At 49.5% G+C, this 20,450-nt stretch overlaps 1 long non-coding RNA gene across 1 annotated transcript; it reads left to right on the top strand.

The window, feature by feature from the left end:
- Positions 1-12,924: 12,924 nt before the first annotated feature.
- Positions 12,925-14,668, top strand: LOC131402795 (uncharacterized). Its single transcript, XR_009218978.1, has 3 exons — positions 12,925-12,999; positions 13,485-13,554; positions 14,611-14,668. It is a non-coding gene; the product is annotated as an uncharacterized LOC131402795 (long non-coding RNA).
- Positions 14,669-20,450: the final 5,782 nt, after the last annotated feature.

Raw genomic sequence — 20,450 nt, 5'->3', positions numbered from 1 at the left:
TCTTACCTCCAAATGGTTGTAGGATAATATAAAATCACACACAGGGACTGTGTTGAAAACCCAGTGCTGTAGAACTGCAAGAGGTACTAACCACTTCCTTCACCATCAACAAACCTTGGGTTGAACACTTTTGAATCTCAAGGAAAGCAAGAAAGCAGTAGAGTCCTGAGAGAGAACAAAGATAATTTAGGTTAATAGCTGGCATCCACAAATGCCTTCTGGGTCTTGGAGTCGGCCTGGGGCTGACCTTTTTTGCCATCCTGCACATTGCAGAGTTCAGTACTGTCTCTTAGTTTCGGCCAAACCAGGTGCAGAAGTTCAATTAGGGAAATACAGTGTGCCACTGGCATAACTCCAAGATTTCCACTCTAGCCAACGGCCTTTCACATTTTTGATCGTGGAGAGACCATTATAAGAGTGGATAATTGGCCCTTGGGAATCAGATTCGATGTTTATTAAGGGACTGTTTCCTAGGAGTTTCATTCTTTAGAAAATAAAGTATTGCCAAAAAAAAAGCAAAACACGAAAGTTGGACAGAAACTCAAGAGTGAAACAGAGTCAACAATTAGAGGTGTATTCTTATTTAGTTGGGATTGTCACCAATGTCACATTGTAATGACACAGGATTTTAAGGTGCATGTCAGATTAAGTCTGGTGGCTAGTACTTGTGAAGTCTCAATTTTATGATGCCATCTTTGCCATTATTATTTCCTTGACCTTTTCCCTCCTCTCCCCTTTACCTCGACACAAACAAATACACACACACACAACCACCACCAGCCTCAACAACAGGGGCGCATGGATGACACAGGATGGATAAGGCGATGCTGCAGCTTAGCAGACTAAAAGAAGATGAGATGATAACAGTGATCTGAAGACAACTGTCTTTTAGGTTCAGCAGTTTATCTGCAGGCTTGAACTGCACGTTAGATCATTTTCTCCTTGGAGAGGGAATAAGCTGTTTAAGCCCTTACTCCAGAAAAGCAGCACTCCTCTTGTTGCCAGAGATTTGAGCGCTGTTTCCTGACAAAAGTCAGAGACACACCTGATCCCTTATTTCTCCCACCTGTTTCATAGAATCTTCAGCGATGATGGTCTAGTCATGTAAAACAATACACAATTTTCCTTATTACCAAAATTGCATGATCATTTTAGCAGAAAATCAGGTAAGCAAAGAGAAAAAAAAAATGAAAACTGAGTCAACTGTAAGTTCATCTTTCAAAGATATTCCCTATTAATATTTTGGTGCTTTGTCTTCCAGCCAATTTTCCTCTTATGTAGATAAACATAAAAATTTCATTTCACAACGTTGGTATCCTATAATAGCTAAACTTAGTTTTTGCTCAAAAAATAGACTCCGATTTGATTTTTAATGTCTAGAGTACTTAATTTGAATTTATTATAATAGCTTTAACCGGCATCCTATCAACAGACACTTAAGAGTTGGGAAAATTTTCAATATTATAAATCAGCTTACATGGAAGGTCTTCTTTGGTTCATCATGAATTGGACAAGGTCCCATTTTTCTCAGACATCAGTGGGGAAGGGCAAGTCGGACCTGATTCCAATAACCTTGTGACGGCCTTTTCCCCAGTTAAGGACTCTTGAATCACAAATATCTCCAAAATTTCCAGCATAATAGTTAGAGCTCCGCATACCACTATCTCTGTCTCCTCAAACAGCCCAACATCTTCACCAGCTCCTGTGGCCCCAGAAAAACCACAGTGACACCAGGGACCTCTGCTACAGCAACCAGTTTTTCTGGAAACCACTCCAACCTGGAAGGAAGAGAATAAATCCCCCTTTTTCTGCCTCTGTTTTATGTTTCCTGTGTGACATGAGCTCTGCCATTTATACTTGTATGACTTTCCAGGGCTGCTGTAAGAAAATAGCACAAAGTGGGTGACTTAAAACAAAAGACATTCAATCTCTCCCAGTTCCGAGGCCTAGAAATCTGATATCAAAGTAGCAGCAGGCCCTTCCTTGACTCCCCCAGCTTGCGGTGGTGGCCGCTAATCATTGGTGTTCATTGGCTGCAGCTGCAACAGTCCAATCTCTGCCTCTGTCATGAAATGCTGTTTCCTCTCCAACCAGTCATATTGGATTAGAGTCCACACTAATGACCTCATCTTAACTTGATCACATCTGCAAAGACCCTCTTTCCAAATAAGGTCACATTCACAGCTTCCAGGGATTAGAACATCAACATATCTTTTGGGAGACACAATTCAACCCATAGCAATAGCCTTGTTCCAAGTCAGGAGAGGTGGGTTTGAGTGTGGGAGAACATAAGTTTATGAGGTGGTTGCAAAACCTAGAAGACTCTGCCTCAGCCAGAGTCTTGTGTGTGTGTGTAGTTGTGCATCTTGCAATTCCCAAGTCAGTAGCCATGTAAGCCTTTCATTTTTTTATCTTAATATATTTTATTTAACCCAACATCTCCAAAGAATTATCATCTCAACATGTAGTTAATATATAATTATCATTGAGGTATTATACATTCATATTTTTATATAAAAGCTTTGAAACCCATTGTGTATTTTACACTTACAGCACATCTCAATTTGGACTAGCCCCATTTTAAATGCTCAATGGTGACATGCAGCTAGAGTCTACCAGATAGGAAAATATGGTTTAAAAAAATAGATTTTATTTCTTATAACGTTTTACAGTTATAGGTTTATCGTTTTAGGTTTACAGAAAAATTAAGTGGAAATTATAGAGAGTTCCTATATATACCCTAATCCCCCCCAACATAGTTTCCCTATTATTAACATCTCATTAGTAATCTATATAACTTATATAACATTATTACTGTAACATTATTAACTACAAATTATTAACTTTAGTGTGGTACATTTGTTATCATTCCTGAACCAGTCCAGATACCTTATAATTAATGAAAGTCCATAGTTGGAATTAGGGTCACTCTTTGTGTTGTACATTCTACGGGTTTTGACAAATGCATAGTAATATGTATCCGCCATTACAGAATCATATAGAACTATGGTTTCACTGCCCTAAAATCCCCTTTGCTCCAGGGCCATAGAGGTGTGTAAGTGTTACCTTTGTCTTAGTCATAGATGTTTGGGGTGATGGGGAATACAGGGGCTCCTTCCAGCTAGTATCCTCTGCTTTAGGGTGAGGAAAGGGAGGAATTTCTCACAACAGCATTAATAATGGAGGAAACCAATGTTGAGGGTGCAGAAGTGGATCATCACAACATATTGATCCCGGAATTAACATGGTTAAAAGAACTGAGGAAAAGGAAAGGAGGTCAATTTTTAGAAAATCAAAATGCAACTTTATTTCTGCATTGATCTTGAGTTACTGATTTGGAATCTTATAAATTCAGCATGACTATTGATTCCCCAGGCAGGGACTCATGGGTTTGTGGTGTTTCTACACTCATGATTGGTGTGCAGCCCTGCATGGGTCACACATAGAATGTTCTGTGGCTGCCCTGGGCCCTGGGTGTGTGAGTCTGTCCCTCCCTATCTTGCACTTTGGAGGCATTGATGCTGGATTGTTCTTGTCTGAGCCCTGAGTGGCATGGGCCCTGTCTGTCACCTTCACCTTACACCTGACATCGCCTCCTCTGATGCAGTTCATTTGCATCACTGCAGAGGTTGTTCATGCAAATGGCTTGTTGACTCAGGCTTGGGACCCAATCTAGCCAAGAGCAGATGGTCCCTGGAACCTTGTTATCAATGGACATGGATGAAATCATAGAGTTTAGGGATACCAAATAAAGGAAATGTGCATACCTCACTAAGACTCTATACACTCGTCCTTGGAGATTACATCCTGTGAGAGATGCATAAACACAGTCTCCTCCTTTCTTCCTTTTCAGGCACCTGAGAATGGCATCAAAGTAGACATGGTTTCATGTCTCCCCATCCCACACAGCCTTACCTGTGGAAATTTGTACAGTTCCAGCAGTGTTCCAATCTGGGCAGAAATTGCACATGTTGTTCCAGTAAGGGCTGCTAGAGACTTGCTCTCTCTCCTACAGGTGTAATTTGGGATGTCGTTGCCCAGCCCTGAGAGCCAAGTGAGTGAAGTCTCCAGTGTCCTCTGTTCATAGTGCAGGACATTATAGAGATCAACTCCCAAAGATATGTTGGGTAAAAAATGGTGGTTTCTGTTGATTTCCTCAATGGCAAAAACCAAGGCCACAACATACTTATAGTTCTTGTACTGAAACCTGCTGAGACGGATGGGGCTCCTTAGGGAAAAGACTCAAACCACAATTATCTTCAAATCCAATGTAATCACTTAATTAAGGAAGAATGCCAAGCCAACTCATTCCATCTGTGGCAACAGCTCTCCTGAAGCCTTAGAATTTATAGCTAAATCAAGTAACATCACCTGGGCTCTGGAACATCCTTACTGAATTCCACACACATGGAGAAAAGTGATTAAGTTTATGAGAAAAGTTTAATGAATGGAAAAGCAGATCACATTCAGAGTGCGTTTTGTAAATGCTTCTTTGGTTCAGGATCCAAAATGCTTGTTCATTTGAACACATCATCAAATGCTTCAGAGAACAGCAATAATATCAACATGCGATTGGAGATAGTCCTGGGGAGGAAGAGTAATTACAACTGAAGGCTCTGGGTCAAGCAGAGAAGCACGGCATCTGTGGGTTGAGAATGGGGCAGCAGAAGGCTGGCAATCAAACTGCCTAAACTTCTGCCCCATGAAACTCGTGTATCTGCCACTGTCAACAACCAGGCAGCTAGGAAGAGCTTCAGAGCTCCCATGAAGAAGGAATCACCGTAAGGCAGGAACATCTGGGAGAAGTTTGAAGGAGTTAAAACTGAAAACACTTAGGAGTCTAAGAGACACAGCCTTGTACAGTTTAAAAATTGAAAATGTGATTACCAAAACTGACTCAAATAGAAAATAAAGAGAGAATATTATACAAATGTGACCATGTGGTTTCAAGAGAACATTTGAGAAAGAAATTCCAAATATCCACCAGGCCTGGAAGAATTTACATGGGGCATTGCCTGCACACCAACTTGGCCAGGAACAAGGTCTCCTGAGCTGGTGTGAATGGAGACCAGAGGGCGAAAAGAAAAGCATTCAGCCTCTCGTCCTGCAATGTGGAACAAGCTCTCCCTCCAGCATCCAGGTGCCTGAAGCTGCGGGGACACATGAGTTGAGCCTGACTTCTGCCCCCAGGAGACTCACCCCAGACCTTCCCTGACAAAACACGTGTCATTATAAATAACATGTCAATACATTTGAACATTTAGATGAAATTCACAAATTGCCAGGAAAATGAAAGTTACCAAAACTGTCTCAAGAAGAAATGAGAAATCTGAATAGTCCCATATCTAAAGAAGAAACTGAATCCATATTTTAAAACATTCCCACATTTCATCGTGGCCAACACCGCTGCCGGCAAATTCCACCAAACATTCAGGAGAGAAATAATACACATTGACTCTAGCTCTTCCACAGAACAGGAAAAATGGGAAAACCTTTTTGATTCATTTTATGAGAATAGCTTAACTTTGCTACAAAAATCTTACAAGGTCATTACAGGAAAGGAAATTTACAAGCCTCTTTTTTTCTGGAACTAAACTCATGTATTCCTAAAAAAAAATTAACCTTCCAAATCCAGCTACATATTTGAAGCAGGCCACAACATGACCAAATTTGCTTTAAGCATTGCCATTCAGTGTGCTACTTCCTGAAAAAGGAGAAATAATAATCTGGGTAACTGTGGTTATTATCTATTATATATATCATGTATAATCTACTATAAACAGAACTGGTCATGTTCTGTTTGTTGGCCTGGGTGGTGTTAACACATGTGTACACTTTTTGATAACTTATCAATCTTTACACTTGGGTTTGTGCTCTATTCTGATTGTATGTCATATTTCAACAAATATGTTTATTAAAAAGAGAAAATGAAAGCACAACAACGAATGAAAAACACAACAGTTATCCAATTGAGAAGTGCCCAGAGGACTAACCAGAAAGTTTGGGGAAAACAAACCGAAACAGACCTAACAAGTTAAAATGCAGAGTTATTTAGCGTCAATACAAACCGGAAATTTACCTTATTGAAGGTGAAATTGTAGAGATATACACATGTGCATGTGAGTATTCTATCATGTATACATACATGTATGTGATATACATAGGTACATGCATTATATATGTATGAGTGTTTGTGGACACACACGCACATATGCTTCTCTCTATATATAGAACTTATGTGGGGTATATATGTGTGTGTGTGTGTGTATCTATACATATACATACGGCTGCTCTGGAGAGGGAGGGAGGGACAGATGTTTACTGACCACCTACAAGGTTTCTCAAACTTAATTTTTGCAACATTTGAAATGTCATTTTTTTAAACTTAATATATGTTTCAATAATACATTTGTATTTTAATGTGTTATACCAGTATAACCTTAGCATTTTTAATTTGTTCATTAATGGCAGAATTCTCCAGCTTGTATGCATTCTCTTGATGCTGTGATGTAATAGGCTGGGCGCTGACAGCCTCCCTTTGGTATTCCAGAGGTTGTGTGAAACCTCAAGTTTGTGGTCTCTCTCTGGCCTGCAGATTTGGACCAAGTTTCTGCACGTGCTCACTAGCTGTCCTCCAAAATTCACTCTAACCACCACTGTTGGGAGCATACACAGGGTAGAAGCCCTAGGGTGGAGGTGTGTGTATGTGAGGCACACAGAGCACTGGGGGTGCCTAAGGGCCAGCTGGGGAGATCCATGGGTGAGGCATACCCCACAAGTCGTGGGAGACTTCTTGATGGAGTGCTCAGTGCAGTTACAGGATCCACATCCTTTAAAGCCCTCTAAGAGTACCTAGCTGCCAATGCCCCCAAACTCTTCAACCCATCCAGACTCATATTTTTGTGCTCCAACAGAGGGCTGGAACTTCTCTTCTTGAAACCTGGACTTCCACAAAGGCCCTCTCCTCTGTGTGTCATGATCTAAGACAGTGTTTTCAGGGGTTTCCATGCAGCAGCTGAAAGGAGCTTGAGCTGGTTCACGGGCCACTGCAGGGTCCAGAGCTGGGACCGAGGTCTGTCTGCCTATTACCAGATGCATGGCTGGGTGAGACTCCCTCTGGGTCCCTTGCCATATGGTGCTGGATCCCACTTCTCCCACAAAGGCACTTTTGTCTACGGATGGATGCCAAAGCATTGTTAGTGCAGGAGTAGAGAAACAGGAGGAGTCTTATTCCACCATGATGCTGATGTCACTCTCCTTCTTCGAATTACAGAGATTCAAATTTGACTCAGTTTTTCAGGAGCCTGCTATTTGCCTACAATTCTCTACAACCTCAGACCCTCCCAGACCCGCTCTATGAAGGACATACAAAGAATGTTCTCAGATCTACTTACAAGGGCCAGGCAAATAAAAGCCAACAAATTGGTTCTGGTCATTCTGCTGGGAACAGAGGGCAGTGGACGTCTCATACATTCTGGTTTGGAAGCAAGACTTCTTGTTCTCTGTGGATGAATAAACAACAAGAAAAGAGAGCCTGTGGTAGATAAATACATGCTTGATTCATCTGAAAAGCTCATCTCCTCCCCTTCAACTTGAAGGTTAGTGTAGGGCGAGAGCACGGGTAGTTTCCACTGTTCACCTTCTCCCTTAATATTCAGAACAAATAATCAGTTTTATTTTGGGTGGCAATTCAACAAACTAAAAGATAAAATTCCTAACCGCTCTTGCAGATAAGAGTGACCAGACCAAATTCAGGCCAATGATGTGTGACAAGAAGTATGGAGTGGGGGTTTGTGGAGGCTGCACAGATGGAACTGACATAGATGGAAGGGCCAGCATTAGACACATGTGACACCAATCCACAGGTGTTGTAGCTATTATCTCATATATACCTGACGATGTTCCTAGAAAGCTGTTTTTAGCACCATCCCCATTGTGCAGGTTGGGAGACTGGGGAGATCTGGAGAGGCACAGTGGCTTTTCCAGGACACAGAACTGGTAGGATAAAAGAGGTGTGACTTCAGCTCTGTCTCCTCAAAGCTGGCCACTGGTTCCACTCCCAAGGAGCTGTGGGGAGTGTGGTGATGGATATTTGTGTACAGTGACGGAGATGACATGGGCAAGGAGGGAGAGTAGCCAACAGCCTAGCGGGGGCTTTGGGTGGGTCTGATTGAAGGAAGGGGCCAAGTAATAGAACCTTGAAGAAGTGACCTCACTTCCTTGGTGACAGCCCCCAACAGAACTTAGAACTCTGGTTACCAGGCACCCACACTGTAACCACAGCCTCCTGTCCAGTTCATTTGAGTGGAGACACTCGACACAGCAGGATGTTCTCGTGTTGTCCTGTGACTTTCCGAGGCTGTGGCCCCCGGAAAGCCAAGAATGAGAGCATGTTAAGTCGCTTTAGACATTGGCTCAGCCCTCACCTCGAATGCCTGTGGCCTTTTGGCAGGAGGAACCATCAGGTAATAGCGTAGCCCAGGGCAGGCCACTCTAGGTCAGGCCACAACTGTGATCCCAAATGGACAGCCCCACACCCCTTGACCCTCAGTGTGTGTGTGTGTGTGTGTGTGTGTGTGTGTGTATGTATGTGGGAGGTGGAGTTAGAGAAGGTAGTATGAGGAGGAACCACCCTGAGCAGGAGCAGGTAGCTAAATGGTGGAGATCTGGTTGTGTGTCATGTTCATACTGAAGATTTGGCTGCAGGAGAGGATGGTGAGTGCTGGGGACCAAGCTCTTCTACCCACACGTGAATCCCAGGCCATCGAGGTGTCATCCCATTCCTTCCCTGATGGAGACTATGCAGATGCCCCTCTGTGCCTGAACTGTGGTGGGGTTTCCCTCTGTGGCAAAGTCCAGGCAGGCCCCTGATGCCTCCTGGCCTGACTTCTGGGCACTGTCACTGCAGAGCTGCAACCAAGTGATGGTTGAGGAGCTGGTAGATGGTTTCCAGTTCGCCATCTCCCTGGAGAGGACACAGGTGCACCAGTCCATCAATGAAGAGGGCTGGTCTGAGGTGAGAGTGGGTGCAGAGGGGTCTTCACACCCAGGACTCTGAGATGACCAAGGCACTACTAGAATGCAGACTCAAATCTGAGTCTCCCCTGGAACCCCCCAGGGTTTTCTCATTAGAGTGCTCCACAGTCCCACTCCCAAAGGAATCTGGACCTCCACTCCTTCCCACCAGCTACACAGGAGGGTAGAAAGTCACCTCAATCCTCCCGCTGGTTCACCATGATGTCATTGAGTGTATGTACCTCCTCCTCTCCCTCAGTGTGAGCATGAGTCCACCGTGAATTTCAATGAGGCCTGCAGGATGCGGGCCCTCCAGACAGGCATGATGGAGAAGCTGACAGAGTCCATCGCACCAGCTTTCCTGAGGAGGAACATCTCTAGCTTCACCACCTTCATGGTCAACTACTCGGCCTTAGACACATCCCACCAGGTCCTGGACCAGCTGTTTACTAGGTGAGTGGCCACTCCCTCCTCAGCACAGTGGTGACTCTGCCCCCTGCCAGCTGTGTGTCCTGGGAGTGTCAGCAAATCTCTCTGAGCCTCAGTTTGCTCCTCTGAAAAGTAGGGTGGGAGAGGATAAATTTCATGGGGATCTTGTAGGAACTAATGGGATCAGCCATGGCGGGTGCTTACCTGGTGCCTGGCTCTGCAGAGAGGGCTGTGGACGTGCTGTGGTTGTTCATGGTGTTTATTTCTCTCTTCCCCGTGAAAAGTAGTCTGCCTCACCCATCTCTGAGATGCGGCCTTTCTGAATTTGGAAAAGCACATGGAAACCACCCTGTCAAGGAGTTGGAGAGTCCATCCAGCTGGTCCTGGTCCTTTTCCTTGGGGTAGCCAGTCAAGGATCTCTGGGGCAGCAGAGAGGCCCTAGGCCCACTCAGGTGTCTGGGATGGTTCTGGGTGGACTACATTCATTCAACCATGTAGATTAAGCACCTACTGCATGCAGGATATTTGGAGACAGTAAACTCAGTGAATGAAGGAGACACAATGCGTGGCCTCAATTTACGTCTGAGAGTCAGACATTGACATTCGACATCATTCGCAGGTCTTGTCATCCACCGTCCATCCCAAGGGATGCCCTCATAGCCTCCTTTACATCTGGAGGCATCTCCCATTATTCCAGCCAGGAGGGCAGAGTGCAGGACCACCTAAAAAAGTGAGTGGTCTTTGGGGCCAGAAGGACGGCCTCCTGTCTCTAAAGAACAAGCTGTGGGGGGAGCGATGGAGGCTGTGGCTGAGGGGAGCCTGTCAGAAGCCGCATCTCACGCATCTTTTGATTCCCATGGGAAGGCAGAGGCCCGGTGGCTTCCACTCCAGGAGGACAGGAGTCAAAGAGCTATGGATGGGTGCCAGGACCCCTGGGAACCAGAGGGGTGGCTGGGCTGAGTTCTCCCCTAGAAACCCATTCCCACCACAGACCCATTTTAATCTGCCTCCCCTTCTCCACATCTACCTCTTCTGACCACCGCCTCCAGGCCCAGAACAGGAGGTGTGTGAGCAACCTGGTCACAAATCTGTCTCAGTGCTCAGTCCAGTTGCACAAGTGCATGGAGGGCTGGGGTGAGCTGTGTCCCAGACCTTCAGGAGAAGAGTGTCAGTGGGAAGAGAGTCACAACAGACTCTGTGTCAACCTGCTGGATAAGCAGGCCTGCCACTGCCAGGACAGCCTCACAGGGGTCAGGGCTGCCATGTGGCTCTCACCTGGATGGAGAGGGACAGGCATAGGGTCCAGTCCCAAGCCAGGGTGTCTTGGGTGAGAAGCGTGGAGGGAAAGGCCAGGCCTCTGACTCTGTTGCCCAATTGCCTCCCCCAGTGCCATCTCTTCTCTGGTGGGAACCTGCCTGGACCCAGGGCAGGATTTCTGGGAGCTCCTGCACCATCCCTGCTTCAGCATGAAGCTGGCCTCTCTGCATCTCAGCTTGCCTGGCTCGGGGCTACAGGGCCACGCCTACCTTCTCCAGGTCCAGCTGGAGCATCCACGGCCCATTGAGGCAGAGCTGGAAGGTGAGGCAACTGCAGTCTGGGATGACAATTTGCAGAGTGTTCGGAGGCTTGGTTCACTTCAAGGCAGTGGGGTCTTTCCTGGCTTTGACAGGCACAGGGGAAGTCAGCTACTTGAGTGACACTGTTTCTTTCTCCTGCTGCAGTACCATCTCCAGAGCTCCCTCAAGCTCCAGCACCAGAGCAAGGGCCAGCTCCCTGGCTAGATCCAGCTCCAGCTCTAGTTCCACCACTTGCGCTAAAGCTGGAGCCAGTGTCACCTCCATCAGTCCCTCCAGGACCAGAGCCACCAGCACCATCAGCTCCAGCCCCAGTGCCAGCTCCTGAGCTGGAGCCAGCTGGACCATTGGCTCCAGGGAGAATCCTCCCTCCACCTGGAGAGATAACAGCAGAGCCAGATCCAGTCCCAGAGCCCACCTGCCCCTGGGACGTGACCACCAAGAACCTGCTGAGGGAGGAGAAGCCTGACTTCTTGGAGTTCCCTCCCCGGCTGGTGGCAGAGCAGTTGACACTGATGGATGTGGTGAGCAGCGGGGCTCTCAGGACAGTTGGGGCCGGCCTTCCCTGTGCCGTGAGCTGCCCCAGACCTGCCATTTCCTGATCCAGAATCCCATGATCTCGGTGCAACCTCTTGCTTCCCCACTTACCCTCATGTGACCTGAGCAGCCTTCTTAACTCCCAAGCCTTTGCTGTCCTCATGTGGACAGTAGGGATGGACTTTGAGAGCAGCTGCCATGCAGAGTGGCTGTGCAGGTGGATGAGGTGGAGCAGAGAGGAAGTTGGGCAGAGTCGGCGCTTTGGTGGCGGAGGGGAGCACACTGAAGTGCTGTCTCGTCCTTGGGTAGTTCACTCATTTGCCCAGGAGGCCTCAACAGCCTCAACACTAATTAGGCACTTGATGTGTACATGACTACAAGGCAGACAAACAAAGCCCGTGGTTGTTGCTGCCTTGGGGGAATGTGCATCTGAAAGAGGAGTCAGACCCCAGGATGGTCAGAATGGGTGGAAGATGCCCCTAGAGATGGTCATGCAGGAGGTGAGTTCTGGTGCTTGGAGGAAGTGAGACTGGGCGACGAGCAAATGCCACTTCCCTGCACCACAGTATGCGTTCCTGGGTCATCCTGTGCTGGGTGCCCTCAGGGGACACAGGCAACACCCAGGGACTCCCACAAGCCTCAGGTCGCATTCTCCGATTCCTGAGCTCCAGCTCTCACCACTGACCTGGCCTGGGACTGGGGGCTGCGGATGCTGAGCTGGGCTGTGGCAGGGCTGGGTGACAATCCCTGTCCTCCCCAGGAGCTCTTCAAGACAGTGAGGCCCCACGACTTCCTGGACTCCATCTGGTCCCAGTGTGACAACAGGGGCAATGAGCACCTGGCACCGACCATCCATGCCACCATGACCCACTTTAACAGAGTGGTCGAATGTATCATCACCACCTGCATTGGGGACCCGAGCATGACGGCCCAGGTCAGGGCCAGGGTGGTGGAGCTCTGGATCCAGGTGGCCAAGGTAAGATGTGGGAGGCCCTGGGTGCCCCTCTCTGGAGTCGGGGGAACTGCCCCTTCTCCTTTATCAGCTCTCATGTTTGAAGTCCGTCTGAGCCTTTGCACAATCCTTAGGCCCCTCCTGCCAGGCCTCGATGACCTGACTCCTGGTCCCAGTGGTGGGAAGCTCACCCCTTCCTGGGCTCCTTTCTTGGCTTGAGCTGAAATCCTCCTACATGGAAGTATTCCTCATCAGGTTCCAGCTGTGCCTTTCCCGGGTTCCCTGAGCTGCTGTCTCATCCAGGACAGGAGACGTCAATGAGGCGACAGAAGCCGGAGGAAGCAGGGCTCCAGCTCCCCCTCACAGCTCATTCTCTTCCCTTCCCCAGGAATGCCAAGGCCTGAGGAACCTTTCCTCTCTCCATGCGATCCTCTGGGCTCTGGAGGGCCCCTCCATTCAACGTTTAAAAGAGACGTGGAGACAGGTGTCCAGGTGGGTAGGCCTCTCTCCATGCGAGCACCACCTGGGTGGACCAGACACCCCCCACAGGGCTGGCATTGCCCTTCAGTCAGTTGGGACCTCCTGGGAGACAGCAAAGCCTGGGGTTAGGGTCTGACCTGGTTGGCAGGCTTGAAGTCTTTCTGACAACTTAGGCCAGTGGTTCTGCTTCAGGGATCAGTTTCCCTAAGTGACAGATCATGGCTTGAACCAAATTGAAGATTTTCAAGTGTTTGCAGCAACAGAACTCTCTGTCCACGTGAAATTAAGACTGTTTAAAACACATCTGCTGAGAAAATAAGAGAATGGAGGCCCCAGGTGACAACAGGAGAGCCCCCTCCCCAGTCCCAGACACCTCAGGGCTCAGACGACACAGTGAAAATGCTCATCCAGGCTGTCTGGATCTTCTGGGTTTTCAAACAAAAGGGATTTACCCTCAAACCACTCCACAGTGTTTCTTTCCTTTTTTCCCTCCTCAGGAAGAACTGGCAAATACTGAAAAACATCATCGAAACATGCCACCAGGAGAGCAGGAAGCTTCTCAAGGAGGTGAGTGGAGGCTGGAGAACTGGAAGGACGGGAGGTGAGGTGGGGAGGGACCAGGCAGGATGTGCTTTGGTAACTTTTTCACTTAAGGTTCCCCGAGAAATAACGGTCTGTCTTGTCCAGCTGGACAGGAAGCGGGGGGTGTGAGCTGCAGGGGCAGGTGGGGACTGTTTGGGGCAGGAAGCCTTGGTCACGGGATACAGTGGTGTCACCTGGACTGTTCCAAGAGGTGAGGAGCTGGCAGAATGAGCAGGTGTCTGGCTTCCATGTGGACCCATCAGCTGGCCCTCATCATCCTCCAGGCTGGCGGGTGGATGGAGTGGGTGGGGGTTCCTTTCTTCCTAAAGCAGCCCAGTCTGTCCTCAGGAAGCCAGGCCCCTGCTGCTCCTTCTGTCTTCACTGCACCTCACAGGGGAGGACATTCTGCCTGTCCCAGGGATGGGCACTGTGAGGTCACACAGGCCTTGTGGACACAGGGGCTGCACAGCCTTGGGCCAAATGGTGGATCTGGGACAGAACTGTGTGCTCTCTGGGACTGTGCACTCTAGCCCGATAGTGGTCACTGCTGACAAACCAGTGAGTCTCCCCCGGTGCCTTGTCGACAAGGATACGCCCCAGATGGCAATGAGAATTATCGAGGAACCTACAGATTCTTAATGGACCTTCCTGACAGATACTTAATGGCCTCCATCGAGGCCCTGGCAGGAGGGGCCTAAGGATTGTGCAAAGGCTCAGACCACAGACTTCAAACATGAGACCTGAGAAAAGAGAAGGGACATTAGAAGTTTCCAAGTGAAAAAGGATGCAAATGTCACCATTACACAGTGCCGTGGTCAACTCCTACACTGTCACTCAGATGTGGCACACGGGGGTACCCTTCCTGAGTGAGTGAAGGAGGAGTTCTGTACAGGGACAATCCTGAGGGGATCCTAGGGAGCTGAGGACTTTGGCATGGCCTCAGGTCCAGCCTGGTATCAGAGAATCCCAGGGGGCTAGAAAACACAGCAGCCACTTGCCTGGGACCCCAAGACATCTTGTGCCTCTCCATCCATGGCTCAGGTTGACCGAGGGCCTCAACACACCCCGAGAGTCCAGAGGACAGGACATTGGTCCGAGGTGTGTCTGGAAGAGGAGTGAAGGCCGGGGGCCAGGGCCTCTGGCTGGGAGGGGGAGCGGTCTCCTCTGTGGGCTCCTGAGCAAGTCACTGCCCCTCTGTGGGCCTCGGTCTCCTCATTTGGGAAATGGAGGGAGATGATCTGTGGTGCAGGCCTCACAGGGGTGATGAGGTACAAGGGGGAGAGGAATGTGCAGGAGCTTTGTGCTCCTCCTCCTTGAGGGGGGAGGGGACAGCACTGGTGACAGTCAGATGATACTGAGTCCTCAGGGGACCCTGGGATGCATGGGGAGTCCTCCTCACACTTTCCTGATGAGGAGAGAGGCTTAGGGGCCTGCGCAGGCCTGAGGGCACAGAGAAGGGAGTGTTGGAGCTGGGAGCGATCTAGCATCAGGGCACCCTGGAATGGGAGCAGCCATAGACACCAGATGTCCAGGGTCCAAGATCAGGGGCCTGGGAGACATGGAGAAGGGAACATGGCCTCCCTGAGCCTGTCCTTGACCCTGCAGGAGGTGTCATCTGTGAGGGCCACCCTGCAGATAGACCCCCAGGGAGCCCAGGAGAGACAGCAGCAGGTGAGGTGGCCTGAGGGGGAGGGTCTAGGTGTCAGAGGAGGGGTCACTCACCTCACGGCTGGAGGCCTCCCTAAGAGAGGGGTCCCTCCTCCTCCAGCCCAGCTCCAGGAGCCCAAGAGCCTGAAAGGCCTGCCCTGGAAGTGACCAGGAGGAGGCCTGAAGGGCTGGGCCCAGGATGGGTTAGGGAGGGGAGGGGCAGGGACCACATACCCTGGGATTTGCCAAAAGCCGCCCCTGGGAGGTGACTGGGGAAGTTGGGTGGTCCTGGAGGGGGCAACTGGGGGGAGGCCGCTGAGGGTCCTAGGCTGTTCTCTGTGGGAGTCTGTGGTGGGCAGGAGGCTGGGGTGAAGGGATTTGGGGGAGGGTCCATGGGGGCACCTGAGAGGTGAGACTCATCTCACCACTCCCACCCTGATTTCACAGGGTGTCGTCCCCTTCCTGGGCATGTTCCTCTATCACCTGAAGCTGCTGGACATTGGGATGGAGGATGATCTGGAAGTGAGTGAGCCCGGACGTGGGGCCAGAGAGCAGGATCCTGAGGTTTGGGAGGCGAGAGCCCTGCACTGGGACCTGAGCTCTCAGTACCTGGCAAACCTCCTCTCATGAGAGCCCCATGGCCACCCCTGGGAGTTGGGGAGTCAGGCCCATCTTAGCAATGCGTGAATAGATGCTCCGCATAAGCCCCCCACCAGTCTACCTGGGCTGGTGAAGCTCATAGCTGCCTGCCTGCAGAGCTGCAGGAGGCTGTGTCTGAGATGGATTCAGCCTCCCCCTCGGGCCCTGCCCCTGGGGGAGTGCCATCAGCCCCTGCAAGTGAGGAAGCACTTCTGTGTTCCAGCTGTCCCTTCCTCCCTGAGGCCTCAGTCTCCCCGTCTGTCATCAGAGAGGGTGTGCTACAGAAGGTCTCTGGCCTCAGCTCCCCTGTCCCTCCTGCCCTGGAGCCCAGAGCCTGGCCCAGTGTCAAGTTCTCTTTGTGGAAGGTCTGCCCTCTGCTGGGCCCTGACATTCCTGCAGCCTGAGAAGGGGTGGGATGGGGGTTGGTTCTGGGCTTAGGGGGCTGTTTCTGATGGACATTGGCTGTCTCCCTTCCAGGGAAATCGGGTCAACTTCCAGAAATGGTGTGACGTGAGCAGCTATGGGGAGGGTGGGGATGTGGAAATCAGAGACCTCCCCTGGCAAGGCTTTCTCTGGCCTCATCCCTTGGGTCTTACATTTATTGGGAGAGTCAGATCCACAAAGCTGGGCATCCCATCACGTTGGCGGGTGCGGGAGGGGCTGGCATCAAGGACACCTTCCTGGATGAGGAACTAATTCAAGCCAACTGTGAGGACAGGCAAGTCCTGAATGGAGTGGGAAGGAAGAAGGGGTCCCGAGTGAGCACAGACCCCAGACCAGATCCTCACTCCGCACAAGTCCCTGGCAGCGATCCCCACCCAAGCCCTGTCTGCATCCTGTCCTTCCTCCCAGAAATTCAAACTCATCAGGAGGATCCAGCTGCTCCAGCAGGCTGCAAATGCCTATCACCTGGAGCCTGATGAGCGATTTGGGGCCTGGTTCCAGGCCATGGAGCCCATCAGTGTCCATGAGAGGTGAGGGGGACAGGAGTTGGGTGAGGGCAGGCCAGACTCTCTCTCTGATGGCCAGCTCTAGAGCCTGTGGCCTGGCTCGCTGATCAGCCACAGAACTCGTAGCGTGGTGACCCATGGGGCACGGGGACTCAGCTGCTGGCAGGCTCTGGGAGGGGCACCTGAGGTGTGGCTCCTGGTAGCTCACAGGTCCACTCTGTCCTGTAGCTACTGGGTCTCCTGCCAGCTGGAGCCCGCACACCAGAAGGCGAGCAAAATGCGGCTCTTCAGGAGAAAGAGGAACCAGACATTCTCCAGTTCAGGGCCGAGTGAGTGTTGGGACCAGGAGTGACTGAATCCAGGGGCTCAGTACAGCTTCGGGCTAAGCATGGGACTGGATCACAGCTCCACTGCTAAGCAGGCCTGGGACAGGCCGCTCCCCTCTCCTCTCTGGGATTCAGTTGCATCCTCTGAAGTGGGTGATGCTAAATGATGCCTCCTGCATCAGGGAAAAACGGGGTGTTGTTGATGGACTGAGCACTCAGTACAGGGTTTGGATCAGAGTGCAGGGGAGCAGGGAGTTGTGCCATGAATCTCAGGGAGGTTCCCCAAAATAGTCTGTTTCTTCTCTTCAGCCACCATGCCCTTGGTGATGAGCCGTCACACTCTGGAGACCACAAGTGCAGCTCCTCCTGACCAGCAGGGACACTGGCGCTCTCGGGGTGCACTGGGCCAGGTCTTCCCACCCTGAGTGAACGAGGACATCCTAAGACTTTCCCTGGTGTCCCCTAAAGCCCCAGAGGGAGGGCACCACCCCCTCCAACTCCCTGACATCTCCACGCCAGCCACTGTTAACCCACTGGGGAGGAGTGATATTATTTCTTTAATAGTAAATGGTAGATTTGACTCTTACGTTATATCCTGTTTCTGTCACAGCCTGGGTGTTGTGGTGTGGTTCTTTCACTTCTTATGCTCATGTAAATGAGACACAGAATCTCACTTTCCTCCTTGAATGAAGAACTTGTGTATGGTCACAGCTTATTGTATGTGGGAGAAGGGAGGAGGGCCAGCCTCCTCCCTGGCTACTGAATGAAACCCTCAAGTCCCCGTTCCTCAGAGGACGGGTGGATTTCAGTGTGGTTCACCTGGGCCAGGAGCAGAGACAGCCCCTCAGATCTCCCTGGATGTAGAGGTTGGAGGGACTTTCCCAGGCAGAGCAATAACCACTGAAATGTGGGTGTCTTTCAAATAGCACTTACCAGGACCATGTCCTTCCCCAGGACGGTGCTGTCTTTCTAGAGCTTTCCAGGAAGAAGGAATGTTTTTTGCTTCTCTTGTTGAGGTTTCTTTGATCAGACATTGGAACTTGCCGTTTTCTAATCAGTGTCTGGATTTGCATCAACACTAAATGAGGAAAAAATGTAAAAAGATAAAAGTTTGCATGTGGAACGGACAAGGACAGAGGAAGACCATGTGCAGATGGACTAAGGGCCGACAGGACATCCCCATCAGGCCGCCTCTAGGGCTCCCTGTTCACCCTTCGCCTAGACTGGAATCCTCCTGGGATCCTGGCCCATGCCCGTGGAAGTCCTTTTCCCGCTTGGTTCATGTCTAGAGGGAAAGATTCATGATGCAGCTTTTAAACCTACAACAGGACTTTGTTCTATGAACCTCACTGCTCCCTGTGAACTAGGATTTCCAGCATCCCTGCACTTCACTGTAGGATTCTTTTAGGGTAGAAATTCCCTAGAAGGCCCCCAGCCTCTCTGTCAGGCACATCTTGGCCATTCCTCCCCGGCTGGGCCTGAGGGATCAGGGGTAAGCTCTGGTTTGCCAGGACAATAGACCTTAATCCTGTCCACGGAATGACCCACACCAGCCCTTGCTGCCCTGGGTGACATCTGGGCCCATCAGGTTCTCAGGTCCATGGTCTCAGACAATCACTAGTTTACACACTCAGTCGTGTTGTTACTGACTTGTCCCAAAGGGGCAGCTTGGCCTGAGGGCATAGAGCACGTAGCCCCTGGGACGGCTGTGTTCTTTTCCCCAGTCTGTGCTGTGGTTATATGGATTTGTGTTACAGGGATGTGAAACTTTCCTGTTGGGAGTTTTGAAAGATGAGGCAGGAGAGGGGCAGGTATAGAAGTGGGTCCAGCAGGGGAATGCCACCAATCTTAGACACCACAGACACCACAGACACAACCTTACCAATTAAAATACTGAAATGCTCCCCACGTGGGTGGTGAACAGACACTGCTCAGAGCTCATGCCGAGAACCCACCCGACGACCTGCACCTAAAGGGTTAGCACCCGGCATTTTCAACATCACAACATCATGCCCTGGAAACACCCTGTAAGACAAGGGCCATTGTCTTGAATTCCTTGATACTTCTTCCCCCTCCTTTCTGAAGGCTGCAAGTGTCACCCAGGGAGGCCTTTTCAGTTCAGCCAGATGCAGAGTAGAAATCCTGGTTCCCACAGCCCAGGTCCTTCCTTTCAGGGCACTCCCATCCAGGAATGAAAGAATTCACACTTCGGTGTAGACACACAAACACACACACTCATATCCCACCCAAATCCCAAGATGCATGAACCAACAAGAGATTAAAAGTGACTTCAGAAACAGATCAACCAATTGCAAAAGAAGGGTTTCATTAAGATCCTGACTCAAATAAAATGTAAAACCAGGAAATAACCTTGACAAAACCGGGAGACTTTGGATACTGACTAGACAGTTGATTATCCGAATGACATTTTTATTTTTGTGTGTGATCATGTTATTTTGTTTGTGTTCCAAAATTCCCTCATCTGTACCAGAAATGGAAATATTTACAGCTGAAATGATGCGCTCTCAGCCATCTCAGCTGGTTAATTCTTGGGGTCTTGGTGTGAGGATAAACAAAGCCAGATGGTATACGAGTTGACAATCTTTGAAGCAAGTAACAGAGTCACAGAGATTGATTTTTCTCTACTCTGAGATTTAGAGATTTTTGAAAACCTTCAGAACACAATTTTGATAAAAATAGTATACTTGCTGTTCACATTACAATGTTACAAATTAAAACCTCACAAATATAAAGGAATGCTTCTCCTTCCTGACCTAAGGAAGCTCTCTCTCAGTCTGGCTTCTGTGAATGACCTGATGATGCCACCAATTATTCACTTACCACATGTTTGTGGAGTAATTCCTATGTGCTCTGTGCTGTGTGCAAGGCGAACCCATTTCCACGACTCTGGATCTCGTGTGGGAAGGAAGGCAATGAGTCTGCTGCCAAGGTTCTCTACGGGGAAAATAATGCCCCCAGGGGGTGTGCTCATTCTGGAGATTCCAAAATCAAAGCTACACAAGTTTGCCAGGTAACAGATAAGAGATACTTAATACATGATATAGAAATCACCTATGTCTGAATTACCATGTGACAGTGAAGAGAAAGATTGATGTATTTTATGTTGTAATTAGATGCAAATTCATAGTGCTGGCCCCTGGCCGAGTGGTTAGTTTGGCATGTTCTGCTTTGGTGGCCCAGGTTCAGTTACCTGGCACGGACCTACAGTACTCATTAGCAGCCATGCCGTGACGGTGACCCACACACAAAGTAGAGGAAGATTGGCAACAAATGTTAGCTCACGGTGAATCTTTCTCAG

This window comes from Diceros bicornis, unplaced genomic scaffold (genome assembly GCF_020826845.1).
Source record: "Diceros bicornis minor isolate mBicDic1 unplaced genomic scaffold, mDicBic1.mat.cur scaffold_267_ctg1, whole genome shotgun sequence".
NCBI classification, from domain to species: Eukaryota; Metazoa; Chordata; class Mammalia; order Perissodactyla; family Rhinocerotidae; genus Diceros; species Diceros bicornis.
This window is presented reverse-complemented; position numbering and strand designations above follow the sequence as displayed.